Genomic DNA, 15,649 nt, shown 5'->3' with positions numbered 1-15,649 from the left:
CCCATACGCCCGAATCTACCAGGACATGGAGGGATCAAGCCGCAGAGGGGACCGGCCCCTAACTAGTGAGAATTGCAATATTCAGCTAGAAACCGGAGGCTTCTACATTTCCAGGGTGTAGTAGCCACAGCCGCAATTAATTGTCAAAAAGGTAGCCACACAGGATCCAGGGAACTCCAGGTTACCCGCCAAGATCTGAGGTTACTGGCTTGCGACACTGTTTGCGAGGCGCAGGGTAGGAGGGTGAGAGCCAGTGCAGGAAGATGACTGAGAAAGGCACACAGAAAGGGGTCTCGTTAAGTGCTCTTATATTACCTGAGGGATTGCTGAACCCCTCCCGTGGTGAACGCAGGATGACGTGGGTGGTTATAATCTGCAGTTGTAACCAGGAGCAACGTGATAATTGTGAGTAAACCCTGAAGACTGCACCCCACTGTCTCTGTGAATTATTTCTGTGCCATCATCCTCTGCACCACACGGCACAACAACATCTACCTCATCTATAATCACCACAGCAATGCCCTGGAGCTTAGCTCTACCTGTGGAGAGCTGAACCAACTCTGCTGTATTACCAACAGCTCCAGAGGACCTGCTCCATATAGCCGCATACCACAAGTGGCATCATGAACGTTTAACATAAAAACTATAATCCTTTTCTTTAAAACCCCATTTATTGACCGCCCTGGGTCACGGACCGGGTCATTGACACTGTGACATCTCCCCTAGCAACGACCGGCCCGGCACCGAGTACCCCACGGCCCAGGGGTCACACCACCTCTCGCTACCTGATAGCTGCAGAATTTAGGGCCGAGCCTCTCCTTGGAAGACCTATTTAGAGCTGCCAGGCAACAACAGACAGAGCTACTTTACAGTTAATGTGTTGTTAACCTAGATGACATTCTATGCACACAGAACAATCATATTAACAATAATTCTATACGGGCAGAGATGGCATGTAGCCGCTTGGCGGATAGCTATGGTCGGCTCATGTAAATAGGTACTTATTAGCACTAGTGCAGAATATTGTAACATTGTCTCATTGAAGAGAACGGCCATCATTATCCTTATAGATGAAAGTATCTAAAATTACAATAAGTGGAAAAATGAAAGGCTTTATAAAACAGTAGTTCAGGAAAAAAACAGATATCCAAATGATTTTAACAAGGCGTTGCCTCATCTGGACAAATCCTTCAATAATTGAGGCATTTGAAATCCTTGACAATCTGCTATTATCACTTGGAGAAGCTAAGACTGGCAGCAACTTTTTACCTAAAGTGGCTATTGCAGGAGAAATGTATTATCACTAGTGTTGAGCGATACCTTCCGATATCGGGAAATATCGGATCGGATTGGATCGGACCGATACCCAAAAAATATCGGATATCGCCGATTCCGATACCGGAAACCAATGCAAGTCAATGGGACACAAATATCGGAATAAAAATAAACTCTTTCTTTCCTTGTAGGTTAATTCTACATGAAGAAAAACAACTAAGAATAATGTAGAAAGTATTACATGAAAAGCTGGCAATTCAGCAGCGGCATACACCGGTACCCGACAATTTAGAACAGAAAGAATAGAGCATCACACATAGATTAGATAGATAGAAACATGTCAGTCACATATATAAGAAGTACAGTGACAGTGTTGCTTACTGTACTTGTCATTTAGTGCTAAAGGATTTATTAAAAAAAATAATAGTGTTTTCATGCACCGTCTCTTTAAAAAAGCCGGCCGGCAATTCAGCATCGGTACCCGACAATTTAGAATAGAAAGAATAGAGCTTCACACATAGATTAGATACATAGAAACATGTCAGTCACACATATAAGAAGTACAGTGATAGTGTTGATTACTGTACATGTCATTTAGTGTTAAAATAAAGGATTTATTTAAAAAAAAAATTGGCGTGGAGTTCCCCGATATTTTAGTCTCTAGCGGAGGTTAAGCAGACGGCTGGGGCAGATGTTTGAAGCCTGGGAAAGGGGTAATACCCACGGAGCTTACCAGGCTACTAATATCAGCCCCCAGCTGAATACCTAGCCTTTACTAGCTATTAAAATGGGGACCCCCAAAAAAATGACGTGGGGTCCCCCCTATTTTAATAGCTAGCAAAGGCTAGGCAGACAGCTGAGGGCTGATATTAATAGCCCAGGAAGGGTGCCATGAATATTGGCTCCCTCCCAGGCTACAAACACCAGCCGTCAGCCGCCCCAGAAATGGTGCATCCATAGGATGCGCCAATTCAGGCACTTAGCCTCGCTCTTCCCACTGCCCTGTAGCGGTGGCAGTGGGGTAATAGGGCTGGGGTTGATGTCAGCTTATAATGCCAGCTGACATCAAGCCCAGGTTAGTAATGGAGAGGCGTCTATAAGACACCCCCATTACTAACCCAATAGTCAAAGTAAAAAAAAAAACACAAACACCCAGAATAAAGTCCTTTAATTGAAATAAACACACAATTCTTTATTGTTCTAAACTAAACCATACTTAGCATCACGCCCATTCCAGCTGAAGCCAATGTCTTCTGCAATAAAAGTAAAATAATAAACCAACATCATCCTTACCTTTCCATGGTTCCCACAAGGGCTCCAGCTCTGCTACATTCACATGACAGGCTGGATCGCAGCCAAAAGCTGCCATCCAGCTTGCCATGCCGCAGACACTGAGAAGCGCAGGCATGCTTGTGCTCCTCAGTGTCTGGCTGTGACGGCATAAAGATGAGCCGAGGTCATGTCCAATGAACTCAGCTCACCTCATGCACGTCACTGACAGCGTGGGAGAATTCTCCTGCGCTCAGCGCTTGAGCAGGAGAATTCTCCCGCGCTGGGATGGCATTGAGATGACAGGCTGGATCGCAGCTGAACGCTGTCATCCAGCATGTCATCCTTCAGAGACACTGCAGAGCGCAAGCATGCCTGCGCTCTGCAGTGTCTATGAAGGATGGCATGCTGGATGGCAGCGCTCAGCTGCAATCCAGCTTGTCATCTCAATGCCATCCCAGCATGGGAGAATTCTCCTGCTCAAGCGCTGAGCGCAGGAGAATTCTCCCACGCTGTCAGTGACGTGCATGAGGTGAGCTGAGTTCATTGGACATGACCTCGGCTCATCTTTATGCCGTCACAGCCAGACACTGAGGAGCGCAAGCATGCCTGCGCTTCTCAGTGTCTGCGGCATGGCAAGCTGTATGGCAGCTTTCGGCTGCGATCCAGCCTGTCATGTGAATGTAGCAGAGCTGGAGCCGTCCTGGGAACCATGGAAAGGTAAGGATGATGTTGGTTTATTATTTTACTTTTATTGCAGGAGATCGTTGGCTTCAGCTGGAATGGGCGTGATGGTAAGTATGGTTTAATTTAGAACAATAAAGAATTGTGCGTTTATTTCAATTAAAGGACTTTATTCTGGGTGTTTGTGTTTTTTTTTAACTTTGACTATGGGGTTAGTAATGGGGGTGTCTTATAGACGCCTCTCCATTACTAACCAGGGCTTGATGTCAGCTGGCATTATAAGCTGACATCAACCCCAGCCCTATTACCCCACTGCCACCGCTACAGGGCAGTGGGAAGAGCGAGGCTAAGTGCCAGAATTGGCGCATCCTATGGATGCGCCATTTCTGGGGAGGCTGACGGCTGGTGTTTGTAGCCTGGGAGGGGGCCAATATTCATGGCACCCTTCCTGGGCTATTAATATCAGCCCCCAGCTGTCTGCCTAGCCTTTGCTAACTATTAAAATAGGGGGGACCCCACGTCATTTTTTTGGGGGTCCCCCATTTTAATAGCTAGTAAAGGCTAGGTATTCAGCTGGGGGCTGATATTAGTAGCCTGGGAAGCTCCGTGGGTATTACCCCCTTCCCAGGCTTCAAACATCTGCCCCAGCCGTCTGCTTAACCTCCGCTAGAGACTAAAATTACGGGGAACCCCACGCCAATTTTTTTTTTAATAAATCCTTTATTTTAACACTAAATGACAAGTACAGTAATCAACACTATCACTCTACTTCTTATATATGTGACTGACATGTTTCTATGTATCTAATCTATGTGTGATGCTCTATTCTTTCTATTCTAAATTGTCGGGTACCAATGCTGAATTGCCGGCCGGCTTTTTTAAAGAGACGGTGCATGAAAACACTATTATTTTTTTAAATAAATCCTTTAACATTAAATGACAAGTACAGTAAGCTGAGCACTGCCATCCAGCTTGTCATTCTTCAGAGACACTGCAGAGCATAGGCATTATGGGAACATCCGATTCCGGTATTCGATATTCTAAAAGTATCGGAACTCAGTATCAGAACTCCGATACCGCGAATATCGGTCAATACCCGATATTTCAGTATCGGAATGCTCAACACTAATTATCACAGATGCAGCAAGTGGCAACACAAATAAAAAAGCAAACAGCTAGCGTACCAATTTTGTTTTGTATAGGATCAGTTTGCTTAAATATGCTCATGGCTCATCTTTTTAATTATAGTCATCTGTTTTGGGTAACACAGGGTGGTCCTGAGCAAGACATCGTCCCTCAATATGCATATGCTTTAGTAAGTAAGCACTCTTATGAGTAAAAACCTGCCCAGATATAAAGCCTAAGGCCATGGCCCCACTATCAGTATTCGGTCAGTATTTTTTCTCAGGAGTGGAAGCCAAAACCAGGAGTGGGTGATAAATGCAGAATTGGTGACTTTTTTCTATTATACCTTTTCTCTGATTGTTTCTCACCTGGTTTTCTCTCCTGAGAAAAAATATTGACTGATACTGATAGTGGGGCCGTGGCCTTAACAAAATAATGACTTGACTATTGGCAGAAGTCATAATTGTAATTAACTATCTAATTTTATTTGCTGCCCAGGGCAAATGTTTGAATGTTATCTCTAGTGTTGAGCCACCCCCGTAGTGTTCGAGTTCGGTTCGGTTCGTCGAACACCCGTGTGTTCGCCGAACTGTTCGTCGAACTGTTCGTCGAACACCTTCGAACACCGTTAAAACCAATGGCAGGCAAACAAAAACACATAGAAACACATAGAAAACACCTTCAAAGGTGTCCAAAAGCTGACAAACTGCTCAGAAGACATAACTAACACATGGAAAAGTGACAAGTACATATAGTCATGCGAAAATAAAAGAGGTGGAGGAGTAAAAGGAGGGGGAGACACAGATATAGGCATGTCATGCCCTTCTAAAATCCAAAAAGTGAGAAGCCGACACGGCCAGTCCGCTCCTGCCCGTGCCACCTCCGTGTCGCCGGGTTTGTGCCAGAGCCGCGGTGAACCCTGACGGCCAGTCCCCCTCTCCCAATACTGGTGCCTGTCCGCTGGTGGGTCGAGCGAGCCCCCCTGTGGTGGAGGCAGCTCTAAGCTTTTTAATTTAAATTGTCTCTCTAATTTGAATGAATACACTTTAAATCCATTTACAAGGATCTATTGGAGGGCAAGTCTCATGCCAGCAGCCGTGGTAATTCCAGCTCCAGTAGCGTCCACTAAAGCTGCTGCAGTTAAAAAGCTTTTATAAGGATCGAGCTCGGCTGTCCACCGCAAGGCATCCTACTGCCAGTCCCAGCCCCTATGCCTTGGGGTGCCTCCTGATGCTCTTCACTAAGTATCCCATGGTCCCGTAGCATTTCCTTTGAAAAAATTAAGTGTCTAAACTACAGGTGGTGTAGCTTGCTTAACAGCCGGGATAATCCGCTGACTAGCAGACACTGCTACTAGGCACAAAGTATTTCCTGGGCTAGATGCAGTTAAAAATTTGTAATTAGATACTCTCGTTGGATGCTGAGAAAGCATTCCATAGAGTCTCCTGGCACGCCATATATGATTCTCTTAAAAAGCTTGGGGTAGGGGTCTAGGGGACCCTTTTATAGCCAAAATCACAGCCCTGTATCGCAATACGTCACCTAGGCTGAAGATAAATGGAACTGTAGCACCCTGAGGGCTCGGTTGCTACAGACGTATTGCACCTCACCCAGAGGTGTGATATCTCACTCTCAGGTAAGGATGGAGTGTGGATCAGGACCCGACACCTGCATGCATTACACCACATTGCCGTGGGGCAGGGCGACCAATATGCCCCTGAGATGGGCACGACAGTCCCTGTCCCTGGCTGGAGTGGGGGGAGGGAACACTGAGGAAGGGGAACCCTGTAGTGCAGGAGCAGGGAGGAAGCAGTTCCTGGGTGCATTGAGAAGGGAGTATAAAAGGTGGGCACCATCTTAGTTCAGTGCAGAGAAGTCTGAGCAGAAGTGGCAGGGAGCAGGGGCTCTGCATGAGCTCTGCTCCGGAGGCAGGCCTAGTAACAGAGGCCCAGGCCTGGAAGAGGGAGAAGGAAGGAAGAGGAGCGGAGAAGGCTCCAGGAACGAGGAATGAAGGGATCCCAGGGGTGCGGACGGGCGAGTCGCCACCGCACGCCCGAATCCACCTGCGTGGAGGGGTCAGGCCAAACTAGTGGAGGCAGGAAACGACCCTCAGCTAGAAACCGGAGGCTCTGACATTTTATGTGGCACAGCCCCTCGCTACACCCGCTAGGAAGGCACCACATAGGGTCAGGGAAACTGGCGCCAAGTTTACCAAGAGGAGGCCCGAGGCAGCCGGACAGAAGTGTTGGTAAGAAAGGCCAGACAAAGGACACACAAAGGGGGTCCTGTGAAGTGCTCCAAAGTTATCTGGGAGTTGTCTGAGCCCCTCACCTGGTGAGCACAGTACGACGTGGGCAGCCGTTACCTGCAGACGTGGTCTGGATAATAAGAACTGTGAGTAAAGGCCCTGGACTGCATCACTGACTCCGTGTCGTTACTGCTGCTGCCCTGCACCATCACCCCCATCCTCCGCATACACTGCCCTGAGGCTATACTCCTCTCGTGGGGAGTTATGCTACGCTCTGCTGCACCCACAACACCAGCCTCAGCGGTCTGCCCTGTAGCGGCGGTTCACTCTGACCGCAATCCACGGGTGGCGTAGTCGGACATTTAAACATCAAAACCACATAAATAGTTCCGCCACTGGTTTGACCGCCCTGAGCCACGGAACCGGGTCGCCGCCACGAAGACTACAACCACCAGCATCCACCAAAAAGGGTCCGGCTCCGGGTGTCCCAAGGCCCAGGGGGTGAGTTAGAACATTTTCATCACCTTTCACAATCACCAATGGGACAAGGCAGGGATGTCCTCTGTCCCCTCTCTAATACATCCTAGTGACGGAGCACCTGCTCTCATCAATTCGCCATAACCCCAATATTAGGTGGATTGAGGTGGGAGGCACCGAGTACAAGTGCTCTCTATTTGCTGATGATGTCCTAGTATAAATCACTCAATCACATATATCCATCCCTGCTGTTATGGCTGAAATAGATCACTTTGTTACATGGTAAAATTTTAAAATCAATGCAGCGAAGTCTGAGGCCCTCGATGTCTCCCTCCCCAAATCCATATAGGATTCCATCCAGTCCAACTTTCCCTTTGCCTGGCCCTCACAGGGTATCAAATACTTAGGAATTTGTATTCATAGAGACCTCTCCCGTCTATATTATCTTAATTTTGGGCCCTTTATTGAACAACTCCATACAGACCACGGTTGGCAAGTTAGAACTGTAAGATTCACTACGTGAACCACTGGTGTTTTGTGGAAAAGCACATGTACACTGCGTTCCAAATTATTATGCAAAAAGTGTTTAGGAGTGATAAGGGAAGAATTTGTTTGTTTGTCAGTTAAACTCATTGATGGTGATGTGTGTCAGGGCTCTTTATATCACTGTAAGCAATTGCAGACACCTGTGCTAATTGGTTTGGCAGGTGTGTCCAATGAAAGGCAAGACTACTTAAGAAGGCTCTCTCACATTATTAAGCAGCCTACATTTTCTGCCAAAATGGGAAAGAAAAAGGATGTGTCGGCTGCTGAGAAGCAACAAATTGTGGAGTGTTTAGGTCAAGGCATGACTACAATCAACATTGTGCGATGATCAGGATGAAGTGTCTTGGCAATCAAGAAGTATGTAGCTGATTCACAGTACACACGTGTGCGTGCTGATAAGGGCAAATTGAGGACTCTTTCCTACAGGCAATTACGTCAGGTTAAAAGAGCAGCGGCAAGAAAGCCTTGTCATAGCAGCAGACAAGTTTTTGAAGCTGCTGGTGCCTCCAACATCCCCCGAACAACAAGATGCAGGGTCCTTCAGAGGTTTGCAGCTGTGCATACGCCATCCTGTCGACCTCCTCTATCCACTTCACACAAGCAGAAACGGCTCCAGTGGGCCAAACATTACATGGAGACTGATTTCAAAACTGTTTTGTTCACGGATGAGTGCCGTGCAGCGCTCGATGGTCCAGATGGATGGAGTGGAGGATGGCTGGTTGATGGACACCCCACGCAAACACGGCTACAGCGCCAACAAGGAGGAGGTGGAGTAATGTTTTGGGCTGGAATCATGGGGAGAGAGATTGTCGGCCCCTTTAGGATCCCTGAAGGCGCTAAAGATGAACTCCATAATGTATGTGGATTTTCTCAAACAGCACTTCCTGCCATGGTTCAAGAAGAAGAACCGTGTATTTCACAGCAAGATCATTTTTCTGCATGATAATGCGCCATCTCATGCTGCACATAAAACATCTGCATCTCTGGCTGATATGGGCATAAAAGGGGACAAACTTATGGTGTGACCCCCATGCTCCCCTGACCTCTACCCCATTCAGAACCTTTGGAGCATCATTAAAAGGAGTGTCTATGATGGCGGGAGGCAGTTCACATCTAAGCAACAGCTCTGGGAGGGTATTCTGTCCTCATGCAAAACAATTGAAGCAGAAACCATCCAAAACCTGACAAATTCAATGGACGAGAGAGTTCAGAAGCTCCTTTCGAACAAGGGGTCCTATGTGAAAATGTAACATCACCTACAATAAAGTTTTGAGTTGAAAACTGTTTGATTTCAGTTTCTAACAACCTGCTAATACTTATAATTTCAAAAATGACCATTTTTTTGGTCTTTATTAAAATGAAAAGGTTGATCGAAAAGTTTGGGGGATCTAAGAGTGTGGCAACCCAGTAGTCATGATTACTTCGAATTCTGACAATATGAGGGTCATGCTGCAGGTAGTGTAGCAAGAAGGCACTTATGTGTCTTGCGCATCTCGGAGCCCCAAAATTATTTTCCGGGCTAGATGCAGCTAAAAATTATTTTTAATTTTAAATCTGGTGGAGCTTATTATAGATGGCCTAATAGGATCAGTGCTGCACACTGTTACAAAGCCCAAATTATTTTCCAGTCAAGATACAGATAAACATGATTAGTAATTTGAAAGCTTAAAACGGTTGGTAGGGTGATTTTAACCAATCATCAAGCTTTTACTCTCCCCAGGATGACACAGGGGTAGAAAAGTTGTTTCGGATCCATGATTTGTTCATCTTTATGAACGTGAGTCTGTCTACATTATCAGTGGAGAGCCGCGTGCGCTTATCTGTCAGCACACCACCAGCAGCGCTGAACACACGTTCAGACAGAACGCTGGCTGCGGGGCATGACAAGATCTCCAAGGCGTAAGTGGCTAGCTCCGGCCATTTATCCAGATTGGAAGCCCAAAAAGAGCAAGGGTCCAGTGACACAGTCGTGGCTTCAATGTTTACTTGGAGATACTCCTGTACCATCGTCTCTAGGCGTTGACTATGTGTCAGACTTCTTGTCTCCTGTGGCCTTGCAAAGGATGGGCTAAAAAAGTGGTGAAATGATTCCGCAAAATTGATGTTACCAGCAGATACTGTGGTTCTGTTACGGTTTGAGTGCTGAACACTTGACGGTCCCACGGTTGGCAAGTTGGAACTGTGAGATTCACTACGTGCACCACTGGTATTTTGTGGAAAAGCACATGTAAGATTCTGCAACAGTCTCTGCTGATACTCCTGCATGCGTGCATCCCTTTCTATGGCAGGAATAATTTCTGCAAATTTACTTTTGTACCGGGGATCTAACAGTGTGGCAACCCAGTAGTCAGGATTATTTCTAATTCTCACAATTCGAGGGTCATGTTGCAGGTAGTGCAGCAAGAAGGCACTCATGTGTGTTGCGCATCCAGGAGCACCAAGTCCCTGTTGTGTTGGTGGCGAGGTAACAATCATGCTTCCTTCCTCTGTCCTCTCCCCCCAACCTCGCACAACAGAAATGTGATCAAGGTCTCCCTCATCTGATGAGTCTTCCATCAGTTCGTCCTCCACTTCTTCCTGGGCTCCTGCACCTTCCTCACTAGTTTGGCTGCTACCATGCGCCCTGGTAAAACCATCTCCCCCACCCTCACATGCCTGCCGCCTTGGTGCTGCCGACCGTCTGGACCTTGCAGATGTTAGCCCTTCCGCATACAACTCCTCCTCCTCTACTTCCTCCACCTCCTCTTGTGCCACCACCTGACTCCGAATTCTGTTTAACATGTGCTCCAGCATGTAAATCACCGGAATAGTCATGCTGATAATGGCATCGTCAGCACTAAACATCTTCGTCGCCATTTCAAAACTGTGTAGAAGGGTGCATAGGTCCCTGATCTGAGACCACTCCTCCAGCGTGATTTGCCCCACCTCTGAATCTCGTTGGCCCAGGCTATACGTCAGAACGTATTGCACCAGGGCTTGTCGGTGCTGCCACAGTCGCTGCAACATGTGCAGAGTTGAATTCCACCGGGTAGGCACATCGCATTTTAGCCGGTGAAGTGGCAGGCCCAACGACTTCTGTAGAGATGTAAGTCGCTGAGCTGCGGGATGCGAACGGCGGAAGTGAGCACACAGCGACCGTGCCCTCTGCAGAAGGCCATCTAGTCTGGGATAGTGGGCTAAAAATTGCTGGACAACCAGGTTCAACACGTGAGCCATACAAGGCACGTGTGTGACATTGCCCCGGCGAAGGGCCGCACCCAGGTTTGCAGCATTGTCGCACACGGCCTTCCCTGGTTTCAGGTCCAGTGGAGACAACCATTCATGAAATTGGTTCTCCAGAGCTGACCACAACTCCTCAGCTGTGTGACTCACATTTCCCAGACATTTCAAAGTAAAAACCGCCTGATGACGTTGAGCCCTACTGCCAGCATAGTAAGGAGGTGTGCAGGATCCCTTCTGCGCAGTTAGAAAGCTTGTGGCATGACCAGACAGGCTTTGGGTGCAGGTGGAAGACCGAGAGGAGTTTGAGGAGGCAGAAGCAGTGGAGGAACTTTGACATAAAGAGGATTGACGCACAACTCGTGGGGACGGCAAGACTTGGACAGCAGCCCCTTGTCCTGCTGTCACCATAGTTACCCAGTGCCCAGTCAGCGACATGTAACGCCCCTGTCCATGCCTACTCGTCCAAGTGTCTTGGTGAAATGCACCCTGTCACACACAGAGTTTCTCAAAGAAGCGGTGATGTTGTGTGCGACATGCTGGTGGAGCGCAGGCACACCTTTCTTTGAGAAGTAGTGCCGACTGGGCATCTGGTACTGGGGCACTGCGACGGACATAAGGTCTCGAAAATCCTCTGTGTCCACCAGGCGGAAAGGCAGCATTTCTGTAGCCAAGAGCTTGCAGATGGTGAAATTCAACCTCTTAGCTTTCTCATGGCTAGGAGGAAATGGTCTTTTACTTGTCCACATCTGAGGGACCGAGGGCTGGCTATTGTGCTTAGACGGGGTTGATAAGGGTGTCCCCGGCAAACTGCCGGTCTGTGAGGAAGATGCAGGCGGACATGTTAGGTTGCCTTGATCCAAAGGTGGTGCTATCGATGTCGGACAGCGCTCAACACCAGCTGGTGTTACCACCTCCAAAGAAAATGATGACCTGCCAATCACGCTGGCTGTTGCGGGTAAAGAGGTGGCAGGTCTGCGCCCCAAAACAGGTGTGACTGCTGTCCCCCCAGTCACAGAGGATGAAGAGGCCGCAGATGCACAAGATATGGCAGACGGTGGCTGGCCCGGCCGGCTAGGCCGCATTGTAGCACACTGAGCTTCCCACTGCAACTTATGCTTCATGTCCATGTGCCGGTTCATGCATGAAGTACTCAAACTATGTATTTTTTGGCCTCTACTTAGCTTTTGCTGACAAATGTTACAGATAACACGAGTTGGGTCATCTTTATCGATCTGAAAAAATGCCCAGGCTATGCAAGGCTTAGCACCCATGCGACCTGAAGAGCCACCACGACTTGTGGTGAGAGGCAGAGTTGTGTTTGAGGATGCAGTTGTTGACGTGCTTCCAGTACTACGTCTCTGTCCAGGAAGGCGCAACCTGACCTCGTCGTCACTAGCATCTTCCTCCACCTCCTCTGCTGACCTCATCTCTTGGCTGACTGTGGGTTGACAGTAAGTGGGATCTCCAACCTCATCATCATCACCCTGTGTGTTATCACATCCGTCGTCCTCAGAGCCAACCTGTTCCTGCCCTGACAAAAAACTAAAGTTGTCGCTCCAATCAGGTATTTGAGTCTTATCATCATCTTCCTCATTGTCTCCACCAACAGGAGTTACAGTTTGGGAATGAGGGTCTACATTATGGCCAGAACCTTCTGCGTCTGGTCCTGGATCCGACTCATAAAGATTCTGGGCATCAGTGCAGATCATTTCGTCGTCTGGATTCACAGAAGCGCTGGAGTCGACCTCTGATTCCCAGGCTATAGTATGAGTAAACAGCTCTGCAGACTCAACCATCTGTTCTACCTCATACTCAGACGGGCAGCTGGAGATTTGGGAGCTGTGAGGAAGCAAGTGCGATTTGGGTGACACCTTTGAGGACTGGAGTATTTGTGATGTTGAAGTTGATGTGGAGGAGAGCCCACTTAAAGGAGCACTTGATATCCGTTGAAGCACCTGCTGTTTTTGTGCCTCATCTGGAATTTGTAGCGATTGGCGTGGCCGTAAGAAAGGGATCTTATCACATTGTCCGCTAAAAGAAGTAGACATTTTAGTTTGGCTGGAAGATGGTCTTTCTTCTGCAGATGTTACTGTTGCTTTAACACCTACCCCACGGACACAACCTTTTTTCCCTTTCCCAACACGCCTATTCCCCTTTCCACCAGCAGCAGGCCTTTTTCCACTCATTTTGGTGGTTAACTAATTCACAACTCTGGAGTTGTTTGCACAAAAAAACAATGGATGGTAACCGAGCAGAGCGGAGTGGCCAAACTGTGGTATTAGGCCAAAACTATTGGCTGGGTTAGATGCAGAAAAAAATTATATTCAATTTGCAACCTGATGGAGGTCAGTATAGATGGACTAATACAACAAGTCCCACACACAGCTAGAAGCCAAATATTTTTTCAGAGGTAGATGCAGAAAAAAATATATTCAGTTTGCAACCTGATGGAGGTCAGTATAGATGGACTAATACAACAAGTCCCACACACAGCTAGAAGCCCAATATTTTTTCAGAGGTAGATGCAGAAAAAAATATATTCAGTTTGCAACCTGATGGAGGTCAGTATAGATGGACTAATATAACAAGTCCCACACACAGCTAGAAGCCCAATATTTTTTCAGAGGTAGATGCAGAAAAAAATATATTCAGTTTGCAACCTGATGGAGGTCAGTATAGATGGACTAATACAACAAGTCCCACACACAGATAGAAGCTCAAATATTTTTTCAGAGGTACTATAGATGCAGATAAAAATTATTTTGAATTTGCAACCTGATGGAGGTCAGTATAGATGGACTAATACAACAAGTCCCACACACAGCTAGAAGGCCAAATATTTTTTCAGAGGTACTATAGATGCAGATAAAAATTATTTTTAATTTGCAACCTGATGGAGGTCAGTATAGATGGACTAATAGAGAAAGTCCGACACACTACTAGAAGGCCAAATATTTTTTCAGAGCTAGATGCAGAAAAAAATTATATTCAGTTTGCAACCTGATGGAGGTCAGTATAGATGGACTAATACAACAAGTCCCACACACAGCTAGAAGCCCAATATTTTTTCAGAGGTAGATGCAGAAAAAAATATATTCAGTTTGCAACCTGATGGAGGTCAGTATAGATGGACTAATACAACAAGTCCCACACACAGCTAGAAGCCCAATATTTTTTCAGAGGTAGATGCAGAAAAAAATATATTCAGTTTGCAACCTGATGGAGGTCAGTATAGATGGACTAATACAACAAGTCCCACACACAGCTAGAAGCCCAAATATTTTTTCAGAGGTACTGTAGATGCAGATAAAAATTATTTTGAATTTGCAACCTGATGGAGGTCAGTATAGATGGACTAATAGAGAAAGTCCGACACACTGCTAGAAGGCCAAATATTTTTTCAGAGCTAGATGCAGAAAAAAATTAGATTCAGTTTGCAACCTGATGGAGGTCAGTATAGATGGACTAATAGAATGATGCTATGCCCAAAAGATTTTACTTCACTAGGTGCAGTAAAAAAATTGGTATTCTATACACAGGTGGTATATCTTGCAACACAGATAGGCTACTCCACTGACTAACACACTCTGCAATAGGCCAAAAAGGATTAGCTTTGCTAGATTCAGCCAAATGCTGTGAAAAAAACTTGCACAGCACTGGCACAGACCTGCCTGGCAAAAACTGATAGGAACTGATGTAACCTAGTTCTGAAAAGGACTCCAATTACAATTAGTCTTTACTCCCACAACCTATCTATTTAAGAGCACAGACCTGCCTGATAAAAGTCATAGGAAATGCTGTAACCTAGTCCTTAAAAGGACTGCAATCACAACTATTCCCTACTCCCAAGCTATCTGTATATTTGTGCGAAAATTGGCTTGAAATTAACAAGGTATAGCGCACACAGCAACAGCGGTGCCGTCTAACACGCAGCTGCAGCAGTGAGAAAATGGTGGCGACGGGGAAAATGGCTTGGTCTTATAGGGCAAGGACATGTGACATACACTGCCAATGACACATGCCCTTGCTTGTGTGAAAAAAAGCACTTCGCTCCGTGTGTGCGCTGCTGATAGGCTGACAGATTGCACCTCCCCACTGTAAATGCGGGAAAGAGAAAAAAAAATGGAGATCTTCATTGTTCCTGCAGAGATCCATCCCCTGCCCCTCCCCCCACCCCGCTGTACACTCAAACTGCGTATTAACATTAATTTTCATCATTACTGAGAAAAAATCCAGTTATGATTTTGGTGCACGAACAGTTATCGAACATAACCTCGAACAGCCGAATTTTTCTCAAATTGTTCGTGTTCGCCGAACGGCTCGAACACCGCCCAAAACAGCTCGAATTTGAGATTGGCGAACAGTTCGAGTAGAACAACGCTCATCTCTAGTTATCTCCCGCAAATTATCTAATTTTACTTGCTGCTCTTTGAAAATACTTGAATGTTATATCCCATATAATTATATGAAAAAGTTTGGGCACCCCTATTAATCTTAAGCTTAATGTTTTATAAAAATTGGTGTTTTTGTAACAGCTATTTCAGTTTGATATATGTAATAACTGTTGGACACAGTAATGTTTTTGCCTTGAAATTAGGTTTATTGTACTAACAGAAAATGTGCAATCTGCATTCAAACAAAATTTGACAGGTGCATAAGTATGGGCACCCTTATCATTTTCTTGTTTTAAATACTCCTACCTACTTTTTACTGACTTACTAAAGCACTTTTTTTGGATTTGTAACCTCATTGAGCTTTGAACTTCATAGCCAGGTATATGCAATCATGAGAAAAGCTACTTAA

The 15,649-nt window shown here is 46.3% G+C and overlaps 1 protein-coding gene across 1 annotated transcript in view; it reads right to left on the bottom strand.

Moving 5' to 3' along the window:
• The window catches only part of SHISA9 (shisa family member 9), a 515,889-nt gene that overhangs the window by 117,473 nt on the left and 382,767 nt on the right, over positions 1-15,649 (bottom strand). The window lies entirely within an intron of this gene.

The sequence above is a fragment of the Phyllobates terribilis genome, unplaced genomic scaffold, assembly GCF_046119375.1.
Source record: "Phyllobates terribilis strain yellow unplaced genomic scaffold, ASM4611937v1 Scaffold_9__5_contigs__length_417890890, whole genome shotgun sequence".
NCBI lineage: Eukaryota > Metazoa > Chordata > Amphibia > Anura > Dendrobatidae > Phyllobates > Phyllobates terribilis.
Note: the sequence above shows the minus strand (reverse complement) of the source record. Positions and strands in the feature narration are given on the sequence as shown.